The following is a 25974-nucleotide window of genomic DNA, read 5'->3' as shown; positions in this document are numbered from 1 at the left end:
AATGCTCTTAATTGTTTTTTTTAAAGTGAATTTTATTTGGAGCAGGTGAGAAACCCGACCATATACGTTCATTTTTCAAGAATATAAATCATTCATGCTGTGCTCAATGACCGATTTTTTTTCTTTAGGATTGTGCCAAGGGACTCAAAAAACATTTCCCATTCATCGTGACATAAAAGAACTTTCTCAAGCCTGACTACAGCCCAAAGGTGGCGCAATTTGTTGCCAAAAGCTTTCAGGCAAATTTAGACATTCCATCAACAGCGGCGTCCTTAATGGAAAATTCAACGTTTCGCCAGACAGGTTCAATTGGTGGTGGGGGTGCAAAATGATTGAACAACTTTACTCGATTACGGTCACTACGGCTGTTAGGATAAAATATTAAGATACTCAAACAAAACATGCATGTGTGCAAAGCGTAAACATATCGATTGCTATATTGTTTCTATCGGCCCGCATGCTATTGTTCGATTGTAAAATTAAATGTTAGGTGGAACGATGAATCAAACATTACTTTGTAGGACTGGTAACATGTTCACGCAATCATTCATGAAAAGAAATTTCAACTTAATGACAATTTGACCTGGAAGTGTTTTGTGAAAGGCTGGATGTTTAAATCGTCCTTTACGAATTGTTCCAGATTGAAAATTTTGAGCGTTACATTCGTTCCTCGCACTTACAGTAATTCAACTGATTTCCCCAGTTCTAGGAGGTTGCTCAGCACTCCATTTGTTCTAGAAAAAGTGTAAGAATCACTTTTAAAGCGTGTGTAATTATGAAAACGCCGATTAAAGACCGTAAGATGATACGAGCGAAGATAAAAAAAGGCCAAGCTAAGTTTCCCTAGCCTAATCCGAACAAACTTTGATACCAGAGTCAATAGCCAAATGCGACCAAAATAAGGCAAAATGATCATCGGTATTGATTTTTCCGTAACTACTAGGCAATCATACTAACAGCAGTTTTAAAACGTAGGCATCATTAGGGACTCAGTGAGCATATTTTAGTTATCCGAATATGGAAGGCATTGTACCACCTTTATTCGGGCAAAATGATACCAAATTTAACTCTCAAGGTATGATAGCAAAATTAGGCATTTCTTGCCTTAAAAGTCTGTTCGGGAAGAGTCAGCCAAAATTAATGCCACTGATCTCAATCTGACATATCTTCGATGTTTAACGTGGCCTGTGTGGCCTTGTGTGGCCTAAGATACAGTAATTCTGCGAAAATTGGACTTTTTGGACTTTTTTTCCCTTCGAACTGCAATATCTCTGAAACTACGCTACATTTTTTATTGAAATTTTGCAGATTGATTTTTGAAACATAGAAATCGCATTTCTAGGTTCATGTCTGTAATATTGCACCTCGCGTAACTTTTGATCTCATCGATAGAACTTTTCAAAAACTTCAGACATGCTAGCTTTATATTTCAACAATCACTGTGCAAAATTTCAATAAAAAGTGTAGCGTAGTTTCAGAGATATTGCAGTTTGAAGGAAAAAAGTCCAAAAAGTCCGATTTTCGTAGAATTTCTGTTTCTCAGGCCACACGAACTCCAGAAAGCTCCAATTTCGTGATATTATAGTGTGATAGTTAATCTATCTAACTGATCAAAAAATATCATCAGAGTAAAAAGTTATGGAAGTTCAAAGTCGAAGTGAGAGTGCGCGTGCTTCCAATTTCTATACAATTATGAACGGTACTGTATCTTTCCGCTGAAGAAAAGTGAAGCTTCAATTTATGATAGAAACATTTCTCGTATCCAAATACCCTCACAGTTATACTAAAAATTGTAAGGGAGACCTCTTCTCCCCCTTTTCATCCACCTCTATGAAGGAGTGAGGGATACCAAATATTCATAGAAGCATTTCTCGTACCCAAATATCGTTCCATGCCAACTTTGGTTCCATTTGCTGTAGTAGTTTTTGAGTTATGCTGTAAAAATTGTCTGAAACTCCCCTCCCTCTTTCCTTTCTCCCCGCTGGAAGAAAGAAGGGGTCTTAAACAATCATTAGAACATGTCACGTTCCCAAATACCCGCCCATGCCAAATTTGGTTCCATTTGCTTAATTAGTATTTGAGTTATGTGAAAAATTATAAAAGAGGACCCCTCCCCCCTTAACATCTCCCTACTGGAAAGAGGGAGGGGTCTCAAATAATCATAGAAATAAATTTCGTATCCAAGTACCCTCACATAACAAATTTGATTCCATTTGCTTTATCAGTTTTTGAGTTATGTAAACAAATATGAAACAGGCACCTCCCCCTTTATCAAATATCACCTCAAATATTCATTGAAATATTTTTTGCATCCAAATACCTTCCCATGCCAAATTTGGTCCCAATATCTTGATTAGTTTTCGAGTTAAATGAAAAATTGAAAGGTATCCCCCCTCCCCCCTTCCTATCACTCCACTTAGAGGAAGGAGGGGTACCAAATATTTATAGAAAATTTTTTTTTCCCAAATACCACCCCATGCCGAATTTGATACCATTAGCCTGATTGGTTCTCGAGTTATGCAAAAAATTGTCTTTTGTTTGGGAGGCCCCTCCTCCCTTCATGAGAGAGGGAGGGATTTTAAACCATAATAAGAATCTTCCTCTGCCTTCAATACCCCCACCTGCCAAGTTTCACGCAAATCGGATCAGTAGTTTCCGAGTCTATAGCGAACAGACAGACAGAAATCCATTTTTACATATATAGATAAGGGCATGATGGGTAGTGAGTAAGAAAGTACGTAAGTAAGTAAGTAAGCAAGTAACTAAGAGGTAAGTAAGTAAATAAGTAAGTAAGTAAGTAAATAAGTAAGTAAGTAAGTAAGTAAGTAAGTAAGTAAGTAAGTAAGTAAGTAAGTAAGTAAGTAAGTAAGTAAGTAAGTAAGTAAATAAGAAAGAAAGTAAATGAGTGAGTAAGAAAGTAACTAATCCAGTAAGCGAGTAAAAATTTAAAATTATCCTGAAAATCGTTAGCTCAGAGCTGTCCACCATAATTTGGGTTTCTCAAAGATGAACTATTGTCAGCAATTAGCCTACAAAATCTGGAATTCCCATATTCAACATCGATTCGAAGCACAACACGTGGAATACAGGCACAAATCGAAAGCTCTTGGCATCCCCATTTTTTTCCATGAAAATCTTAGGCAAAAGTGACCGATTCAGGTCCCGGAAAGTATGTTGTAGTGAAAGTGGGCCCGATGCAATTTTTATCACCGCCGACGACTTCCTTCCTTCCTTCATATGACCTAATGGCCGACCGTTCCCAAATCGGAAATTTATGCCAAATTTGTCCCCGTTTTTAACCCGCGGTTTGTTCTGAAAGAAAAGGAAATGAATTTCCCCAATTGACCGAACATTTGGGCCGCTGCTGATTGAGCATCTTTGAATGGGGTCCGCGTTTTATCAGCTAAATGCGATCAAGAAACCGGACCAGCACAGCTCTTCTTACTGGAGTTGCTACGAACCAAGAATGTACAACATAGCTTTGGTACTGACAGAACATCAATAATGCATACATTAGGAGTGCGGCAACAGGAACTTCAGATCGATGACGAAGGCGCAGCAGTGTTTTTTTTCTCTCGGCTCTAATTGTTTCGTTTTATTATATACTGTCGGCTGTTTCCTGGGAGCTGGGCCAGGGGCCAGGAAATCCATCTTATATGTTGAGAACAATTTGTAGGCTAGGACAAAATGAAGGTCTCACATAGTTACGGATGGAAAAATTATCCTAGACAGCCACCTTTCGGTTGGTATTCACACTTCTTTTTTTATCTTAGTAGTTATGGAAGCATCAGTTGGCCTCAGAAACTTACAATTTATGGATTGTATCCTTTAAAATTCCAAGCGACCCTGCTGTGTGGCAGCGGCTTTTAGAATACTGGTCCATGGCATAAGAGGCGAGTTATTCAGTTATTCCCAGATACGCTTATCTTAAATTCTGTCTATTAAAACTCAATTAGCTTGTATTGCATGCAGAATTCAGAATCCCTGCAGAGTAAACATTTTGGAAGAAAATGTTTTACAAGGTTTTACAAGGTTTGCAACAAAGATAACTCGATTTGTTGAAGTAATATTGGAAAACTTTTGATTGACATGAATTCAGACAGATTAGAGCTCATATCCTTAAGCACCAAATAGATCTTTTATCCTTTTCTACCTTTTCCAACCTATCTATTGATCACTAGGATCGGAATATAGCATAATTTTCAACACATTTCGTTGATTTGGTTGTTTTATAACACTCAAATCACTGAACACTTAGACGAAACCGATTCTATTTTAAAGCTTTCATCACATTTTTCAAAAATGATTAAAAAACAACGTACGCAAAATCGTTATGGGTTATAAATGGTGTGTTAACAGCACTTTTCAAACAATCATTCGTTTTGAGCAGGGTGGCCAGCGAGTTTCCATTTTCAAATTCCCGGTTTTTCCCGGTTTTTCCGTTTGAGAATATTTGGTTTTCCTCGTTCCAAAATATGCAAATAAATATGTCCAAATATGGTTCTCATATTGAATACTGAATCATGTTTTTGTTTGGATCCCTTCAACATTTTTATTAGAATGCGCTGAGTTCTATATTATCTGACCTATCTCTAAAATGCATGTTTTTATTTGATTTTGTATGAAATGTGAACAAGCATCACACAAAAACTTGTTCTCTTGTTACATTTTCTGCCTTCTGTGCGTTTATCAATTAACCGAATAAAATGATGGCATCTTTTTTCCTGGCATGTTTCTCGCATGGGAGAGTTTCCGATTTAAAATTGAGCTAAATATTAAAAGAAAATATTTTCCAAAAAAAAAGTACTTTGAGGTTATGTTGTTTGTCAGAAATTACAATTACATAAAATACATAAAAGACAAACAAAATATTTATGTTTAGCATTTTTTTTTTTCAATGTTATATCAATCCAATGGAAATTTGAAGTATGATTATGATTATTTTTAATTTTTGAGGCACTGTAAACTCAACTGAAAACAATTGAAAATGAGTAGAGTTGCGTAAAAAAATTCTTATTGTTCAATCTAATTATAAACTACCTTTGATCATTAAAATTTTGTAAAAATAGCTTTTCAGAAAATTTGTCGACCGAGTTGAGACTTCATGGATTAATTACTGAATTCATAACTTTCTTTTAACGTTCTATTCCCCCGGTTTTAATGTGTTTGTTAGATTTCTGCTAATTTTGCTAAGTTTTGTTTAAGCATAACGTGTTTTTCTGAAAAAAATGAGCTCCTAATACAGACTCGAATTTCATCAATTCTGGACTAAAGTATAGTAATTCCAGATATAAGATAGATGATAAGCCTAAATCTTATTTTTCGGGATGTGGATTCAATAGAAAACTATCTGATTTTAATATATGAATTCACATCAGAGCTATAAAGTCGCGGCATTAAGGATTTTTTAACATTTTTTTCACTTATTTCTTCATTCAGATTTTTAAGTTCAATTTTTTCCAGATATTAGCAAAGATAGTGCACAATAAAAGTCAACTACCAAGACTTAGCGTATTCAAACTTCAAAGTTGTGAAACGTTAATTTATTTTTAAAAACTTTTTTATATTCACTGCACTGCACTCACTGCAACATTCTTTCGACAATTTTGGGGAAAAAAATCAACAGTGTTTAAAGTCGCTACTATTACTATTACTTGAAATTCAAATTAAACGGTTGATTGGCTTTTTATTAAAATTTATGTGAGAGTGTTTTCTTCTCGAACGGTTGCAAAATCTAGACATAATGGCAGAAACATGTACTATTTGTTTGTGTGCACGACTCTTTTGCTTGACCTTCACACTTAAATTGGTATCAATTAACTGCCTCCAACAAAATTATTGCACAAAATACTGAACTTCAATAAAACCCTCTTTTTCTGTCCCATGGCCCGAAATTCGATAATTGAAACCAATTTTACGTTCCTCAAAACTCCCTTGTGCCATTTTTTCTTTTCAAATTATATGTAAAATAACATCAGGAACCTGAAAACAGTGATCAGTGAATATAGACGCTCCTTTCGCCGACCTTGACACGGAACATGCTACCTGGAGTCAATTGCTCATAGTTTATAACCCTCATCTGAACATTTTCATCTCAATCCGATGCATGATCACGACCATATCGCGAAAACAGTGAGCAACTAACATGGACGGCCTTTTTTTTGACCACGATTCAAAACTTCAATCGATTGCTCGTCTCTCAAAACACTCATGTTCAAATTTTCATCACAATCCGACGGAAAATAACGTCAATAACGTGAAAACAATATTTGTCTTGTATGGACGACCCCCTTCAGAAGGGGTCGTCCAAAAATCTAAAAACATTTTTCATCATTCCTGGTCCTAATGAGCATCCATGCCAAATTTCAGATCTCTAGCTCTTAAGACGGCTGAGTCTATAGAGGACAAACAAACAAACAAACAAACAAACAAACATACAGATAATTGCTTTTTATATATATAGATAGATGAGAAAAATAATCCATACAATTTTCCCGGTTTTGATTTGGAATTCCCGGTTTTTTCCCGGTTTTCCCGATCCCATTTTGAATTCCCGGTTTTTTCCCGGTTTTCCCGGTTCGCTGGCCACCCTGGAGTATGAGGAATGTTTCTAAGAATATTTGATACTACTGCCTCCTTCCAGTGGGGTGATAGGAAGAAAAAAGGGGTTCCTTTACAATTTTTCTCAACTCAACTCAACTAACTCAAGAATTAATCGAACAAATGGAACCAAATTTGTCATGGGAGAGCATTTGGATACGAAAAGTGGTAATAGGGTTATTTGAGACTCCTATCTCCTTATCTAACAAATGGAACCAAATATGACATGGAAAACCATTTGGGTGAGAGATATTTTTTTTATGAATGTTACAGTAGACTGAGTTGATTTGAGGTCATTTCTAATCTTCTCAAACCTTGGGGTCTAAAATGCTTCGTTATTTATTTAATTGTTTATTTATTTACTTATTGTTCACGGTCTTCGATAACTCAATATCATACAGACTCAGGGCCGGATTAAGCCATCGGGGGGCCCGGGGCAATTTTTCTCGGGGGGCCCTATGATTCGATTTTTTTTAAATGCTATCCCAGAGAATACAAAACATTTCAAACGTGTAAAAGAAATGGAAATGAGTTCAGTATAATGTTTTCAAATAGCCATGTTGTCTGCCTAGAACAGCGGTCGGGGAACCGGGGTAAATTACCCCAAATGGGGTAAAAGTGAAATTCTTGGGGATAACAGTGAATATTTTGTGAGTGAAAAGTGTATATTTTCATTTTGCAATTTTATGAATTCGTTGGTGCGTAACATGAAGATGCTGATAAAATTTCGATTTCATTTATTGCTCTTCGTCATGGGGTAATATCAACTTAAATAAAAATGTTTTGGGGTAATGATTCAAAAAGTTCCCCGACCCCTGGCCTAGAAGATAGTTTTTGGTACCTTCAAATGAAAATTGTTAATTAACCACACGTGCAAACATCGCGGAAGAGTTTAGAAATTAAAAAAAATGAATGCTCTGATATGAGCTGAAAAATGCAAAATTTATTTCTCATTTTCGTTTAATCGGGAAATATTTACCTCATGTCAATTAGAAATTATAATGAAGATTTAAAACATAGAAGATTTAAAGTTACAATCAGATCCAAAGCAGAAATTTCCCCACATGTGAACTTCAATTTAGTATTTTCGAAACACAAAAAAAAACCTTTATGAATATGTTTATGAATATGACTCTCATCAGATAAAAAAAATGGTTATCAAATTGTTATTCTAAATGTGACAAAAAATTAATTGGATGCTCTCAAAGCTCAAGGGGTATAAGTGCAAAAATGATCGATTGAAAATAAAATCGGACTAGAGATTAAATGTTTAAATCACTCACATAATCAGTTATCATTGAAAAAGCATCCAAATGAGTTTATTACCTTAAACAAAGATCCTGAGTTCTCAAAATTTGGAAAAACCATGAAAATGAACTACATTAGCAGAAGAAACACCACAAGACTTGAAAATCTCAATGAATTTAATCTGGATAAAGATAAGATTCAAAACATAAAAATATTCATGTTAAGAAAATCACTCAATAAAATTGGCAATTCAACTATTATATCGTTATATCGTATTATATAGTTTTTAAGATAACTTGAGAATGATTATTTGGAAAATGATATACTGAATTCAGGATATTTACTTCAGTAGCTGATAGAATTTTGGGTTAAATCAGTTGAAAATGTTCCAATACGAATTTTAAGTCTAGGCAGAATTTGGGATGGAAATTCAATAAAGAAAGTTTGTACTGTCGATCGGTCCAATTTAAGCACAGTTTTTTAAGCATTTATTTTCAATAAAAAGGAAGGGAAAACGGTTTAGAATTTATAAACCAACAGAAAGTTCAATAATATAGATTGAAAAATGAAAATTTATAATAATACTCGGTATTAACCCAGATACTGCCCGGGTAAAATTCTGAAATGTTTATCATAAAGCTTTTCTGTTCTCTCTTAGCACTGTGAACTAGCATGTTTCGATATAAAAATGAAAATTGTAGGTGTTTTGCCTCATATTCTTCTTTATTTTTTTTCGGATTAAGTTTACAATATTTTTGTCCAAATTTTGAATTGAAAATTCTGAAATTAAATACCAAAATTTTGACATTCTCAGCCCGCAAAATGCGGTAGAACTTCTTCACTACTTACTCTAGGGAGCCTCTTTAACTTGAAAAACTGTTGTTATGTTTCAAGTATTCATTCCGATTTTCTAGTTTCTAGTTCTAGATTTCTTTCCATAGATTTGTAGAAATAGAAGTAGTATTATTAAAGTAATGTAAAACTTTTTTTTCCCTCGGGGGGGCCCCCTGGGCCGGGGGGCCCGGGGCAATTGCCCCTTTTGCCCCCCCCCCTTAATCCGGCCTTGTACAGACTGGTTACTTAAACTACGCTTAAAACTATCCTTACTTATATTAAAATCAAAACACACATACACTTGGTTGAACAATCTACAAAAGATGTCAAATCTATATATACACCTAGGTTTTTTTTTACACGGTTTTTTTTACGCGGTTTTTTTTACACGGCTTTTTTTACACGGTTTTCGGGAATTAACACGGTTTTTTTTTACACGGTTTTCGCGAATTAACACGGTTTTTGAGAGAAAATATTCTAAGTCCTTTTCAAAGGAAAACACTTAGAATCTTTTTGAAGTTGGGAAAATCTTATCTCTTAGACTAAGAACATGATACATGAGACCTAAGACCTGGGACCTGAGACCTGAGACCTGAGACCTGAGACCTGAGACTTGAGACCTGAGACCTGAGACCTGAGACCTAAGACCTGAGACATGGGACATGAGACATGAGACATGAGACATGAGAAATGAGACATGAGACCTGAGTCATGAAACATTAGAAATTAGACATGAGACCTGAGACCTGGAAGCTGAGACAAGGGATATAAGACTTGAGACCTCAGCATGAGAAATGAGACCTGAGACCTGAGGCATGAGACAAGAGCCATGAAACATGAGACTTTAGACCTGAGACATGGGACATGAGACATGAGGCATGAGTCATAAGACATGAGACCTGAGGCATGAGACAAGAGCCATGAAACATGAGACCTGAGACCTGAGACATGAGACTTTGGACATGAGACCGGAGACAAGCTACTAGGATAAATACCGCGAGAAATTAGCTAAGCTCCGATTTAGACTTGCGACCCCTCTAGTGAAAGGGTTTGACTTGTAGATGACGAAAAATAGTGTCGCGAGTTCGCTAGTACAAGCTACTAGGATTAGTACCGCGAGAAATTAGTTAAGCTCCGATTTCAACTTGCGACCCCTCTAGTGAAAGGGGTTGACTTGTAGGTGATGAAAAATAGTGTCGCGAGTTCGCTAGTACAAGCTACTAGTGTTAGTACAGCGAGAAATTAGTTTAGCTCCGATTTCAACTTTCGATCGGTCAAATGAAAGGGTTTGACTTGTAGGTGACGAAAAATAGTGTCGCGAGTTCGCTAGTACAAGCTTGTGTTATTACCGGTAGAAAGAAGTTTCATTATCGATTTCAATTTGCGACCAATCAAGTTAAAGTGTTTGAAGCAAACAGAACTCAATGTTAGTTGTGAGATACGTCTCGCTGGTCGAGTGGTTAGCGTGGTAAGACGGTAATCGCTGGTCCACTGATGGCATGGGTTCGATTCCCATCTAGGTACTGGAGTTAAATGTTAATCTTAAATTTTCAACGTAATTAATTCAGTCTACAAAGCCTAAATCGGCATAGACGACGTATGTCTTTTATACAGGAATACCGTCTGGTGCATCTGGTGCATCTTGCAACAGTTTTCAACTTCAATGGACTATAAAAACATTATTTCCGCAGATAATCATACCGTTTGTACAAAAAAGTTTTAAAGTTGATTGCACATAAAATTGAGGTAGTCAGAAAAATTATTGGTTGTGATGTATTTGTAATGTCGTAATGCATGAAGCACCAATTGCAGTAGTTTTTGGCTTTGTTCGAATTAAATTTTATATTTTTTAAACCATAAATGTATTATAGAAAAAGCATGAGGGTTCAACAAACATTTAGGGGTGAAAAATACTGTAACAAATTCTACTAGCTGAAATCATAAAAATTCATGATTGGATGGATAAAAATTTTGAAATTATATTTTCATTACCTGCAAATTCCAAAGAATGCGATGTTTGATAAAAATTTTCGAAAATTTGTAGCATTTTGTTCAAGTTTTCAAACAATCAAAAAAACGCACGGGCTCACAGCTCTCAGAGCTCTCTAGAATGATGATTTTACTCAATTTTCAGCTGGGTGCTGCAGCTTCTGCTTGCGCGTTTTTATTTATTTTGTCAGTTATTAAAACAAAACGTGATACATAGTATAAAAAATACACTTTAAATACTATTCAATTCCCCGGATTCTCAAGATAACCCCCTGTAACCAATATCACCAAGAAGTCAATCCCTTTCACTTGACGGGTCGAAAGTTGAAATCGGAGCTTAACTAATTTCTCGCGGTACTAACACTAATAGCTTGTACTAGCGAAATCGCAACACTATTTTTCATCATCTACAAGTCAAACACTTTCACTAGAGGGGTCGCAAGTTGAAATCGGAGCATAACTAATTTCTCGCTGTACTAACACTAGTAGCTTTTACTAGCGAAGTCGCGACACTATTTTTCATCATCTACAAGTCAAACCCTTTCACTTGACTGGTCGAAAGTTGCAATCGAAGCTAAACTAATTTTTCGCGGTACTAACACTAGTACCTTGGACTAGCGATTTCGCGACACTGTTTTTCGCCACCTACAAGTCAAACCCTTTCACTAGAGGGGTCGCAAGTCAAAATCGGAACTTAACTAATTTCTCGCGGTACTTACACTAGTAGCTTGTACTAGCGAAATCGCGACACTATTTTTCGTCATCTACAAGTCAAACACTTTCACTAGAGGGGTCGCAAGTCTAAATCGGAGCTTAACTAATTTCTCGCGGTACTAACACTAGTAGCTTGTACTAGCGAAATCGCAACACTATTTTTCATCATCTACAAGTCAAACACTTTCACTAGAGGGGTCGCAAGTCTAAATCGGAGCTTAACTAATTTCTCGCGGTACTAACACTAGTAGCTTGTACTAGCGATTTCGCGGCACTGTTTTTCGTCACCTACAAGTCAAACCCTTTCAATAGTGGGGTCGCAAGTTGTGATCGAAGCTTATATAATTTTTCGCGGTAATAACACTAATAGCTTGTCATAGGTCTAAAGTCTCATGTCTCAGGTCTAAGCTTTCATGGCTCTTGTCTCATACCTCAGGTCTCATATCTCATGTCTCATGCCCATTGTCTCATGTCTCATGTCTCAGGTCTCAAATCTCAGGTGTCAAGTCTCATGTCTCAGGTCTCATGTCTCAGGTCTCATGTCTCAGGTCTCATGTCTCAGGTCTCATGTCTCAGGTCTCAGGTCTCGTGTTTTATGTCTTAGGTTTCTAGTCTCAGGTCTCAGGTCTAATGTCCCATGTCTTTGGTCTCATTCTTCAAGTCTCAGGTCTCATGTCTCAGATCTCAGGCCCCTGGGCTTAGGTCTCAGGTGTCATGTCTAAAGTCACTGGTCTCATGTCTCTAGTCTACATTTTCAAGTCCTGGTCTCATGTCTCAAGTCTCAGGTCTCAGGTCTCAGGTCTTAAGTGTCAGAACTTCAAAGCTGCAGAATTCGAATGGTCTTTTTTTACACGGTTTTCGGGAATTAACACGGTTTTTTTTACACGGTTTTCGGGAATTAGCACGGTTTTTTTTTACACGGTTTTCGGGAATTAACACGGTTTTTTTACACGGTTTTTTTTTACGCGGTACGTATATCAGTGTAAAAAAAACCTTACTGTATATAAAAAGCAATTTCAGTATGTTTGTTTGTTTGTCCTCTATAGACTCAGCTGTCTTAAGAGCTAGAGGTCTGAAATTTGGCATGGATGTTTATTAGGATCAGGAATGATGAAAAATGTTTTCAGATTTTCGGATGACCCCTTCTGAAAAGGCTCGTCCATACAAGACAACTTTGTTTTCGCGATATTGACGTTACTTTTCGTCGGATTGTGTTGAAAATTTGCAAATGAATGTTTTAAATGACGAGCAATCGATTTCAGGTGTCAAATTTTGTGTAAGGGGCCAGCCAAAGGGGTCGTTCATATTGACTGTACGCTGTTTTTGCGATATTGACGTTATTATACATCGTATTCAGATGAAAATTGGTATACGATAGTTTTGGGTGACGTGCAATCGATTTGAGGTATCAAATTCTGTGTGAGGGGCCGACAAATGGGACCGTCCATATTGACTATTCACTGTTAACGCGATATTGTCGTTATTATACATCGGATTCAGAAGGAAATTGGTACACGAGAGTTTTGAGGGACGAGCAATGGATTTCATGTATTAAATTCAATGTAAGAAGCCAGCAAAAGGGGTCGTCCATATTAACCTTTCTATATTTTTGCAATATCATCGTTATTTGACATCGGATTGAGATGAAAATTTGCACACGGTTGTTTTCGGGGACGGGCAATCGATTTCAGATTTCGAATGTTTTACCAGGGGTCGTCCATATTAATTAATTTTTCACTGCTTTTAGCAATATTGACGTTATTATGCAATGGATTGGTAGGAAAATTTGCACCCGGGAGTTTTGAGGGAAGGTCTATCAATCCCAGATATCAAAGATTGTGTAAGGGCTCACAGAAAAAGGTTAATTTTTTTAGCACTAATTGCGGTGTTATGCAGACGACATAAAAAGCGATCATCTAATATTTTTGCAATTATTACTTAACAATGAATTCGAAAGTGCATCTGGCAAATGCTTGGCAATCATTGAAGCTTATAAAACAGAGCAAAAACTGCAGATCTTGGAAAACTTATTTAGAGATCAAGTTTCTAAAAATTAGACTACGTTAGGGATACTATACGTACTCTTTTAAGAGAACCTACATGTATTTTTTTTTTTGAACGAGAAATTTTATGAAATTTACTCTTTTTTTTTGTTGAAGATATTCTCTATCTCTGAATTTTATTGGAATCTGATCCAAAATTTAGTCTTAAAAACCAAGTTTAAATAAGGCCGGAACAAATTCCAAATCCTTCTTTTGTTACTCGGAGTTAGAACACCGCGAGGGGGGGGATAATAAAAAATAATGCAAAAAAACTAATAAAATGGAATAAATCGCACGAAAGCTGGTATGCAACAAAATTGTAAACAATATCATTGCACAAAATCTCTAAATCGAGTAAGTTTTTATTGGAAAATGCAATAAACCAGAGTTGTAACTTTTCAGATTATCATTTGAAATTGATACTCACCGCAATGAGTATCAATTAAGCAGCACAATCAATTTCGTTGTGACGCTCAAAGTTTTCGATGTCAAACGAAATTCGCTGAACATCACATCTTGAAATAAAATCACAAATACAGAATCCCATTAGAGAAATCTTCAGCTTTATTCCCTACTTTTTTCCCTACTATTTTTTCGACGACAATGTAATTTGTAAGAAATCTATGGAATATTTCAATGTATTACAATATGGTCAGCTTTTCAAACTAGCGGCACGCCAAGTTGAACGCTTCGATACAAAAAAAAAAAAAAAAATACGAAAGCGCTTTAATGATTGGAGTTTATGGAAACTTTTTAATAACGAAAGTGTTATAGCTCGTGGGACCTATATGTTTAAAAAAAAGCGTCTATGTTTATAAATTTTGTGAACAACACTTTAGTTTCAAATTCAAATTAAGCTAAAAATACCAAAAATACGCAATAAATAAGGAAATGGATTTCTAACTTAATCACCGTCTTGATCTCCTGCATGTGCGCCATTCAGGTGTTCATCGAAGTGCTGCTTCCACCTTTTGATCACCTCACGATTGTCCGTCAGGATGCCTCCGTCCTTATCCCGGCACATTTCGGCTTGCGGCACGAAGCCTTTGCGGGATGCGTTGAGTTTCTGATAGAACTTTCGTGTTTCTTGGGAACGATGCAGCTGCTCCAGCTCCTCGAGCTCCTCCTCCTCCAGGCGGCGCTTTTTCTCCTGGAAAATTCGGACTCGCTGCCTCTTCCGCTGTCGGTGATTTTCCACATTTCGACGGGTGCCTCTTTGCACTACTGCCGCCCGCGCGGCATTCTCTTCGTCCATCACCCTCCTACACTCCTTGTCGAACCAGTCGTTCCGTCGAGTTCGCTCCACATAACCGATGACGTTCTCCGTAGCACTGTTGATGGCTTTCTTGATGGTATCCCAACAGTCCTCGAGAGGGGCTTCGTCAAGCTCGCCCTCTGCCGGCAGCGCTGCTTCGACCGATTGCGCGTAGTCTGCCGCGACCTCAGGTTGCTTCAGTCGCGCGATATTTAACCGAGGCGGGCGCCGGTTTCGCGTGTTGTTCACTACGGAGAGTTTTGGGCGCATCTTCACCATCACCAGATAGTGATCCGACTCGATGTTGGCGCCTCGACAGGATCTGACGTCGATGATGTCTGAGAAGTGCCGGCTGTCAATCAAAACGTGGTCGATCTGTGATTGCGTTTGGTACGGTGATCTCCAGGTGTACTTGTGTGGGAGGCGGTGCTGGAAAAAGGTACTACGTACGGCCATTCGTTTGGAGGCGGCGAAATCTATCAGTCTGAGGCCGTTTTCGTTGGTCAGCTGGTGCGCACTGAACCTTCCAATTGTCGGTTTAAATTCCTCCTCCTGGCCGACCTGAGCATTAAAATCCCCGATGACGATCTTGATATCATGTTTTGGGCAACGGTCGTATTCACGCTCCAGCTGCGCGTAGAATTCGTCTTTGTCGTCACCGGTACTTCCGAGGTGAGTGCTGTGCACGTTGATGATGCTGATGTTGAAGAACCGGCCCTTGATTCTCAACCGGCACATTCGTGAGTTGATCGGCCACAACCCGATCACGCGCTTTTGCATCTTTACCATCACTATAAAAGCTGTTTCAAGCTCGTGTGTGTTGCCGCAGCTCTGGTAGATGGCACGTCCATCTAGGTACGTTCGTACCGTGGAGCCCTTCCAGCATACCTCCTGCAGCGCTACGATGTCGAATTTGCGGCTCTTCAATTCGTTGGAGAGCACGTGGGTACTGCCCACAAAATTTAGAGATCAGCAGTTCCATGTTCCAAGTTTCCAATCGCTAGTCCCTTTTCGTTGCGTGGGTCTTTGCCGATGTCCATCCGAAATTTGTTGTTCGTTGTTCGTTGCTTATGTTTTTTGTAGTCACGGGCTCGCAAGGCCCGCAGCTAACCCCACTATCTCGCAGGAGGACCGTCGTGATGTTGCTGTTTGGGTCCCGAACACCACCAGGACGTTGTTGCACTCCGCACGCCGCCCCTGACATGGAGAACAGACGCGTACGAAGCCCCCTATCTCAGTCTGCATGCGACCAAAGCTAGCACCACGGGGAGGTAGAGAATCGGAGTTGCAGACAAGAGGTGATATGACCACTACCCGAAGGTTGGGTGTATGGGGTCTCGAGTTGCACATTGTCTACTGTTCGCCAGCCAGGACTCGAACAGGACTCGAAAGGAAAGAAAAGGAACCCGTCAAATAATAAACGAATAACCTAATAATAAAATAATGAATACATACCACTAACGTTTTTAAAGAATAGAAAAAGTTAAAAAAATAAGCTCAGTTGTAAGGAAATTATATACAAAATAATGACTTTAGGGACCAAATTTCAAAAAAAGTAACTTCTGATTGACCAGCCTGAAAAAAGTGACAAAGTTACTAAAAAGTGACCAACTTCTAGCCCTGTGTATTCTAAAAAATATGCATCTATACATTCAGAATTAAAACCTACTTTTTATATCAACTAAATGAAAAATTTAATAGTAGAAGCCCTAATGTCCGTGATAAGCCGTCCTTTGTTTCAACTTCTTTCAATTCTCTTTCCAAACGATTTTTTTAACGTCCTTGGTCCTTGACATCCCTTCTCTTTTCCGAACTACTCTGCAGAATTTTTGACCGGAATAGTCACTTAGAGACTGTAAAAGATCCGGAACAACCGTAGAGAAAACCAATTTTCGAAACAAATCTAAACATTTCCCATTTCTCAAAGTCCACTTCAAAATAATTTATTAGGCTGTAAATGATCAATTTGAAGTCCAAACTAGCCATTTCACTAAAATTAAACAATGTTTTTTTCCAAGGGTTTCACGAATTTTTTAAAGAGCATTTTTAAACGTACACAAAAATCGTTTAAAAAAATCCAGTTATGATTATTAAAGAACAATTCATTTATATAAGATCATAATCAAGAAAATAGTAGTAAGGCAGCTTAACAAAAGAAGCGATTTTACAATTACTCCAAATGGTAGTACAAAAATATTAGATCTATCTCAATATTCAATGGCACATCATTATTTCCGTCATATTCTTTTTTCTTTTTAGAATTCAATAAATCTTCTAGAAGCGCTCTTAATACAATAAGTGAAATTATTAGACATTAGATAGGTTGGTATGAATCATATCCTACTTTTTGGTGCAACGATCATGTTTTCTACTTCAGAAATTTCTCACAGGGAATTTCAAACATCACGCGAGTCGAGATAATATTTGAAAAAGACTTGTAAGCTGGCGCAAATAAAACCGGCTTTCGTTCTCTTGAAAAAAAAATTCTTTGAAATGCATAAAAAATCATTAAAATGTCTTTTTTAAATTGAAATAAAAAAGTTTAACCGTTGGGATAGAAGCTACAAACCGCCGCTTTCATTTGAAAGGGAAAATTTAGATATTTCTTTATTAAATTTTATTTGGTTGATATATGCCTTTCACATGTGGCCGATTCCAGCCGGTTGTATAAGCTGGGATGCAATACGTTTTAATTGGAATGGTTTTTCCGTTGGTTATAATCTTTTATTTTTAAATGCTATAAATCTATTTCCTTACTCAGTAATTTGTTTGGAAGATTAAGAAACTATTTTCTTCATTTATATCATACTCTACAAAGCTACCTAAAAAAATCAACTTTATTTTTTAAGGTAGCCACTACAAGTAGAAGCAAAGCATAGCTCGAATGCTATAAATTAAATCATGAAACTATTTTTTTCCAAAATGACAAAACACTTTCGGTAATCCAAAGATACTTAATTTGTATAATTAGGCGCAGTGGATCCTGAAAATTTTAATGCCGAATTTTGGTGTTTCCCAGCTTAGTTGTCTTTGTGGTTCTAAATGTGTTAATGTTTATGATAATCAAATATGTAGCTATTCAGATTTTGATAGTTTTGTTTCTAGTTTCTTGTAATGTCCAGGAGACTTGAGATGTTTTTTTCTGGCAAGCACATTAAGTCATTGGGGTTTTTTTTGAAGAATTTTGAGCTTGGGCATTTCAATGTTTGCGCTTCTTTGCCCATGATGAAAGTGCAAAAACTTTGCATCAACGTTTTTAACAGATTTAAAATTACATTTCTGTGGGAAATATAATTTCATAACTTGCATATCTTTAATCGTCTGAATACGAGCGAGACTTATCACATCAGAATAACATATTTCAGTGCTAAGTGTGGTCATAAATACCTTTTGCTCATTCTGTAAAACTTTCATTAACCTAAGACAGAAATATTATAATCAAAGTCATCATTATAATCAAATAATCAAGTAATGATAAAACATTCTTCACAAAGATATTTTGAAATGAAAACTTTTCTTCACAATCAACGTTAACGTTTCACACTGAGATTCAAAAAGGAAAAACCTCACTCGATAAAATCTCAATTTAATGAGATTTCGCAACCTTGCTTAAGACAGAAATAAAATAAACAAATTCTTAATCTGATTAAACTGAACTTTTAACTGTATGTTCTCTGTAAAAATGTTTAAAAAAATATATAACTGGCCCTTAAACATTCATCATGTATAACTGACAGTGTTTTAAAAAGTTGTGGAATGTTCAGCTTTTTCTGAACCAGAAAACTTGTTTCATTTTTTCATTGTTCAAAAGTTTTGCACAAATATTATTCCATGGCATCTCTGCTCTCAATAAAATAGTTTTTCTGCTTGCGACTCTCAGGCTGAGAAGGCGTCTTCATTCAAGACAAGAACCCTTACGATGAGATTACCTAACATTAACTGAGATTCAAAAAGGGAAAATCTCACTCAAAAAAATTTCAATTTCATGAGATTCCACAACCTTGAATAAAACCAAGAATATAAAAGGTTTTTTAGGTTTTATTTTTGACACTTTACCAGCATTATGGCATTCGTGTCAAAACAATAAAAAAAGGTAATGAAATTCTAATCTTCCACAATTTGTCTTTTGCTCTTGTAATCTTTCGGATATTTGATAAATTTATCTAAATATCCATAAAATACTTCGAATTTCATTAATTTTAATTGCTTTCACCACAATATTATTATAATTGTATCCCGAATCACCTTGTCTACAGTTTAAGAACATTTTACTTCGTTTCATAGCAGCTGGAGAATTATGAGTTCTACAACCATCAGACGAAATAACTTCATTATATCGTTTGTATTACGAAAAGAATAGGGACTAGTAACATGCTTTTATCTGTTTTTAGCCTTGCATTACTGCATGATGTGTCTGTCCTATAGGCACGGTTAGACTTTCAACTATTTAGCTCAACATAGATAATTTAACTTTTACCTGTGCTTTTACTGCTTGCTGGAATGGTGTTCATGTTCATTATGTTGTTTGTTCGTCGCCCTTAGTACCTTTCCTCACGTGTCATTTAGTTATGTTGAATTAAAACTTTCACGTCCCGTCCCGGGTGAATTGAGTCAATGAACTTCTGGCTTTTGGGAAGTTTTTCAGACACACGAAATGCCCATTTAAATGCATCCTTGCGCCTTACACAATATATATTTGAGAAGGTTTTATTCCTTTCTGTGGCCAAATAATTATGTTATTATTTAGAAATATTTACGTGAATGTCTAATGAACAGAAAAAAAACAAAATTATATCAGATAGATAACCAGAAAAACTTTTATAATTGAAGCCCACTTAGGGTATAAATACAAAATTAATCAATTTTGAGTTAGTAATTCCAAACGGTTTTTTTTTGTATTATAATCTCCAATAGGAGCCATTTCCTCATCGAATGCAGTTATTAAAGGTCAAAAACACAGCTGCACTGCAATCAAATTGCCAATCGATTTTGTTTATAGACTGATTGATTTTCACATTGAGTGTAAGTATGTATAGATTAGAGATTGTATTATTGTTTCCACGCGCTGACTCCTATAATTTCAGCATAAGGAATGAGTAATTTCATTATTTTAAACGGGTGTTGGAAAAGTTAAGTTCATTATGGATGTATGATTCACTGCCAAGTGAAATAAAATATTCGACTGAAAGCGTGTTATACATTTGATTTTGGATTCCTTTACAAAATTGAGATTCACAATTTTCATTTTCAGTCATGGTTGTTGTTGCCGAAAAACTTGGATTTAAGAAACAAGTTAAGAATATTGAGTTTTTTTTTTTGTAAAAAGTAAGTAAGACATCTTCAATTACAGACAAAATGTTCGAAAAAACGAAAACAAGTAATCAATTAGCACATAGTTTCAGTAATGGAAGAAAAACGTCCGGCACAAATGAGTACTTGAGAACAAACACAATTTCTAACGAACCTCTAATTAACCCATTCTAGCCAGCACGCGATGATGACTTTCGATACATCAGTTGTATCAGATAGTCTCTACTACATGTTTGTAACAATCAAGAAACCACCCAAGACTTACAAAGGCCGTTTGTGTCAGTCATTTCAAAAGCCAGCCGGATATCGATGGATCCTTGTAACTGTCCTGATGGTCTTCCGTAACACATCCCACGACAAAGTATAGATATAGAATCACTAAATCGAACACTTGGTTCAATCGGATTTATCCAACAACAATAACAACACTAGGCTTCGATGCAGTCCACCAAAAAGCAACAAAATCCAAACCAATCCACCAACAAAAATCCAACCGATCCGAACAAATATGTTCAACTTCCGCCCGAACTGTTTTCCCTTTTCGTTCACAGTTTTCCGTCTGTTCCTGTCGAAGGTCCTCGAAAGACTGAAAAACTTGCCAACAGCTTAGCTTTGATAGAGCAATGAAATGATTTCCACTGCTAGCCAAGGAAGGTGTTACAGCGACGAGTGACTTTAGAAGTACCCACATTCACCTTCCTATACCTAACTGCTCCTATGGACCTGTTAAGATCGGAAGTCCCGATGTAAGAAAACACGATTAGAGAGCACAAGGAGCGATTCCCGTTTTGTTGGCGTGAGGGCGAGGTGAGAAAACGGAAGTACTAATTGGAATGTCTTTCTCCGAGCCGGTACCCGAATGAAAATATATTCGAAGGCAACACGGGTTAGTTAAAGTAATGTGATATTATTGAAAGTTTGTTATTCGGCAGTTCAGTCAAAAAATTTCGAAAACGATTTTTCGATTATTCCGACGTTTCGATGCTGTTTAGCATCATCTTCAGGGAATTAATCGGATCGTAAGACGTAAAAATTGATTGCTTATGTGAAGCTTATTGTCCACTTTTTTGCCCTTTTTCCCTATTGTTTTATGTGTGGCAGTTTAAATTTTTAAAATTCTTACGATCAACAAGGTCTGATCGAAGCGGTATAATTTAAAAAATATATAATAACATAAGCAATCAATTTTTACGTGATACGATCCGATTAATTCCCTGAAGATGATGCTAAACAGCATCGGAACGTCGGAATAATCGAAAAATAGTTTTCGAATTTTTTCGACTGAACTGCCGAATGACAAACGCATCAAATTATCCAAACCTCTCGACCTCTCCTTAATTCCATTATTGAAAGTTTTTATAAAAAGTAGTTTCGGCCGGAACAAATTTCAAATCCTTCTTTTGTCACTCGGAGTTGGAACTTCACAAGGGGGGGGGGGGGGGGCGGTTAATAAAAAATAATGCAAAAACCAATAAATTGGAATAAATTGCCTATTGTTTTTGTTCAGAATTTTTTGAAATTTCGACCAATATGATTTCTATCCGAATCCCCTCGGAAAAACCTCTTGGATTAATCAAGGTTTCTGGAGTTCTCTACAAATAAGATATTGGATTATTTTCAACTTCAACCTTCCCACGCCGTTTGAACAATTTTAGACAAATTATTTTTCGATCGTTTTGACTAGTAAAATTGACTTCTCCTCTGAAAACACATTTTCACCAATTTTTGTGGCTTTGGATTCATTGATTAGGTTTTTTTCTAGCTTTAAGGTATATACAATCTAAATAAATTTGAAATTCTAGATGACGTAAAGAGAAATTTTAACAAAAAAAAAAAACTCAAAAAAAAACATGATTTTAAAATTTTGGTAGCTTCCGATCGCTTCGAGTTCCTGAGTTCGGCCGAGTTCGGTAGCATATTTTACAGTTTTGCAATCAAAAAAGTATCACCTTTCAAACAATATACAATTCAAAGTGGCCAATTGTGATCTTTATAGAGTTAATGTCAATAGAAGTACTATGAAGATCACAATTGGCCACTTTGAATTGTATATTGTTTGAAAGGTGATACTTTTTTGATTGCAAAACTGTAAAATATGCTACCGAACTCGTCCGAACTCAGGAGATATAACCAGTTCAAAATGACTATTTTTGTTAATTATTTTCAAGATATGTCATTTGAACTTCAAAATTTTTATACAGTGTATTTAGCAAAACTGTGAAACTTTACTGACTCCAAAACTTTTCAGAACACATTTTATATGAAAAATCACTCGCAAAAAATTTATGTTGAAAAAACTAAAAATTTATGATATTTTTCAAAAAATTATCATAACTATAAAACGATTACTGATACAGTAATGACTTTTTTGGCAAAGTTGCTAGAATTGGTACAAGCTAAAAACTTTTCTCAGACAATAAAGCTCTAAAATGGATATTAAGAAAGTTGATTTTTCTAACTCACTGCTAGGTGGATTAATCAATTTTTCAAAAAACTAATTTTATTGCCCTTGTAATGTTGGTTATTTGTCTCGAAAACACTATAGGTCTAAAACGCATAGTTTCGGCAGAAAATAGTTTTGATCGCCTTTTTCATGTTTTACCCCTGTGTGCGACGTATTGAAGTATAATTTTTTTATTTTTTGAAATTCTCGATTAAAACCTCTTTATTCAATTGAAATACTTTTTCAGGGTGGCCAAAACTTTTCATTTTGAAATTCCCTGTTTTCCCGGTCATAAAGGCAAGGTTTTCCAGGCTTTGATATTCGAATTCCGTCGAAGTGCAGCAAAATTTTCAACTTATTTAATTGATTTGGTTATTTCATCACATTCATATCATTGAACATTTAAACAAACTCGATTCTATTTAGGGTTTTTACCTTAAATTTTCACCTTTTCTAAAAATCATTCAAAACATCCTACACAAAATTGTTATGGGTATAGAAAAGCTGTAGTTGACGACAATTTAATGCATTTAAAAAATATTTTTGATGGATGTTTTTAAACCATGTTCACAATTATTTTTTCAAAATTGGTGTGTTAAACGATGCTTTTAATTAATCACTCGTGTCACAAGTGTCACAAATAAATAAAAAAAATCAGTTTCATTATGGTCATTTGTTGTTGTTGTATGTTTATTTTAAGAGGGGTTTTTATGTCCATTTTAATAAAAAAAAAAGTTGAAGACTTTTGAATCGAATGGTTTGAATCGAATCGTTTTTTTTTTATAAGTTACAGATACCAAGTATGTCATTCATTACAGTTCACAACATTCATGTCTCTGGGAATTTAAAATTGTTCTGAAATACGTTCAATCTTGTAACTCGCTCGTCTCAATAAATTTAATTAAAATGTTGAGGTACCTTCAGTAATAGATGCCGTTTTGCGTGTAAAAATTTTTTGGTTAAAATTTTGTAACAGGTTTTCAGATGATTGTTCATTATTGCATCATATTTTTTAAAGTTTTAGTAAAATTGTAGCAAATTTATAGTAATTATGAACACTTGTTTGATTATTTAAACTTACCGTTTATGATTAAAATACCATCAAGGTCTTGAAAATAAGCCGCTCTACACAGCATATGAAATGTCAAAACGAAAGTACCCCATGACTAAGCTTGCCAGATTGCCCGGTTTTATCCGGGTTTGCCCGGTTATTTGATGCAAAATTTCGAGAAAGTCCGGTCCGGCCCGGTTGCCCGGATATCGTGAAAAAAGTCCGGATATTGCCCGGATTTTTTCACACTTTTCACAAAGAAACGGATAAAATTCAAAGTTTTTGAATAAGTTTCCGCAAAATCAATTAACGGAAATTGTCAACGGTTGTTTCAAATAATTTCGCTGATTTACTTTTATAAACCTTTAAATATTTAAGTGTTCCAAAAAGTTTTTGGAAGTCAGCAATTACATTAATAAAATATTATTTTAATTTTTTTTGCATTTTTTCTTTGCTTTCATGTATAATAACACCTAAATTTTGCCCGGTTTTTGCCCGGTTTTTTTATTTGAAAAATTGAAATCTATGCCGGGATTTTGCCAGGTTTTTTTGAAAAAATGCCCGGAGTTGCTAGGCCCGGATGGGAGTGGAAAAAATTCTGGCAACCTTACCCATGACTAATGGAAGTTTATTTTTGAAAGATCGTAAATTCTATCTAGACGCGGTGTTCAGAATCCTCTAGAAATATTGCCAACACCGAAAGTTATTAGCTAACACCTAACCTATTTGTCTTCTGTTTTTAAACCAAATTTTAAAACAAAAAAAAAACATCTTATTCACAATCCGATAAAGATTTTTTTTTCTATTTTGAAAAAGCCAATAAATTGAAAAAATCTAATTCCTTGGTAAAGTATCTTTTTTTAGGAAAAAAAATCAAACATAGTTTTTGCATCATAATTCCATCGCAGAACTTGGAAATCAAGATCTTCATTTAGAATTCTCATTGCGAAAATTTAAGAAAAAAAATAAAGGCAACGAGTTAAACAGTCTAAAATTGACAGTTTAGGGGATTATTTAACAGCCTATCAAATTTTGAGATCTCATCGATGTAGCGTTTACATGAATAAATTTAATGTTTTAAGTTTGTATGATAAAACTGAATATTTTTTTTAAAAATCACCCTTATTTTTGTTTCTTCTCTGGTTCCAAGCTTACTTATGAGCAGGTTCCGCAGAGAAAAAAAAATGAGGTTGATTTTTAAAATAACATTTTCAATTTTCCCATACAAACCTTGTTCAAATTTATTCATGTAAACGTTACTTAAAAATTCTGCTAATAATCATCGATTAGCTTTGAATCAAAACGAAACTTTTTGACCCCAAGTTTTGAGAAATTTAAAAATGACATTGAATCATCTCAGTCTAATGATACATTTGTACAAATTTAGATTCACCCACGGTATTTTTTTAGCCAAGGAATTTAAATTTCAAAATTAATATTTAAAAAAAATATGAAAAAGTATTTAAAATTCTGGGTTTTTTAATTTATGATAATACAATCAAAGTTCGTAGACCAACAAACATTATAAATCATTTATTGTGTAGACTAATGCGTAGTAAAATTGTTATTCACAATTTTGCAGTTTAAATCGGTTGAAACTCGAATTTAACTGTTCTATTCAAAAACACTGAATTAAGAACTCACGAATTTGAAGTTTAAGAAAAAATTTTCACATAAAATTAAAAAGAAATCAAAGATCTTTCTTCAATCAATGTAATAACGCTGTACCGGATAATTTTTAATTTGTTGAGTATTCAGCGAACCGAATAGTTGTGCAAAATATTCGTCCGAAAATATACAAATTTTATTAAAAATTTGAAAATTCAAACAATAACTATTTGTTTGAAGATTAAAGTAGTTATAAAAGTTTTGAACAAAACATTGTAGACATTTCTAAATCCCCTACTGCATACGAACCCACATATGGTCTTGATTTCTACAGCTTTTAAAACTTGTTTCAGTACTGCAAAACGTTGCAAACAAATTTTATTGTAAAAAAATGTCATTTTTTTAACTTTTTAAAGATTTAAATTTTTATTTTCTGGCATAAATGTTAAAGGTCAACCAAGTTATTCCCATCGACAAATTTTTTATCAACCCAAGCAACCAGAATTCCCTTAAAAAGGTTTCACAGAAGCTTAATCAGCTCTCATTCTATCTGAAAAGAATGCTAATCAGCCCAGATTTTAAGTTAGTTTGAAGTTCGTTAAGGTAGCTGAAGAGAATGCTATTCAGCTTCTAAGAAAATTTCAAAACACTTCTACGCGCCGAAAAAAAATCCGGTCGACATATTGCTCTGGCAACTAGGTGACAGATTGCTAGGTTGCCGGTCTATCATGGTCTAAAGCAGGCATGTCAAACTCGTTTAGGTGTGCGGGCCGCATTACAAAATTTCTAGACGTAGAGGGCCGCAGCGAAAATCAGTTAGAAAACATAACATATAAGTTTCGCGGAGATTAGATACAATACAATGGGATATAGTTAAAAG

At 35.5% G+C, this 25974-nt stretch overlaps 1 protein-coding gene across 6 annotated transcripts in view; it reads right to left on the bottom strand.

Moving 5' to 3' along the window:
• Nucleotides 1-25974, bottom strand: part of LOC129754121 (probable serine/threonine-protein kinase cdc7) — a 68800-nt gene that overhangs the window by 37761 nt on the left and 5065 nt on the right. The window contains exon 1 of one of the 6 annotated variants that reach the window (XM_055749990.1): nt 20258-20684. The exons of the other annotated variants lie outside the window; for them this stretch is intronic. The gene's annotated coding sequence lies outside the window, so the exon portion shown is untranslated. Of the gene's footprint in view, nt 1-20257; nt 20685-25974 lie in introns of those variants that run through there. 6 annotated transcript variants of the gene reach the window in all.

The sequence above is a fragment of the Uranotaenia lowii genome, chromosome 3, assembly GCF_029784155.1.
Source record: "Uranotaenia lowii strain MFRU-FL chromosome 3, ASM2978415v1, whole genome shotgun sequence".
Taxonomy (NCBI): domain Eukaryota; kingdom Metazoa; phylum Arthropoda; class Insecta; order Diptera; family Culicidae; genus Uranotaenia; species Uranotaenia lowii.
This window is presented reverse-complemented; position numbering and strand designations above follow the sequence as displayed.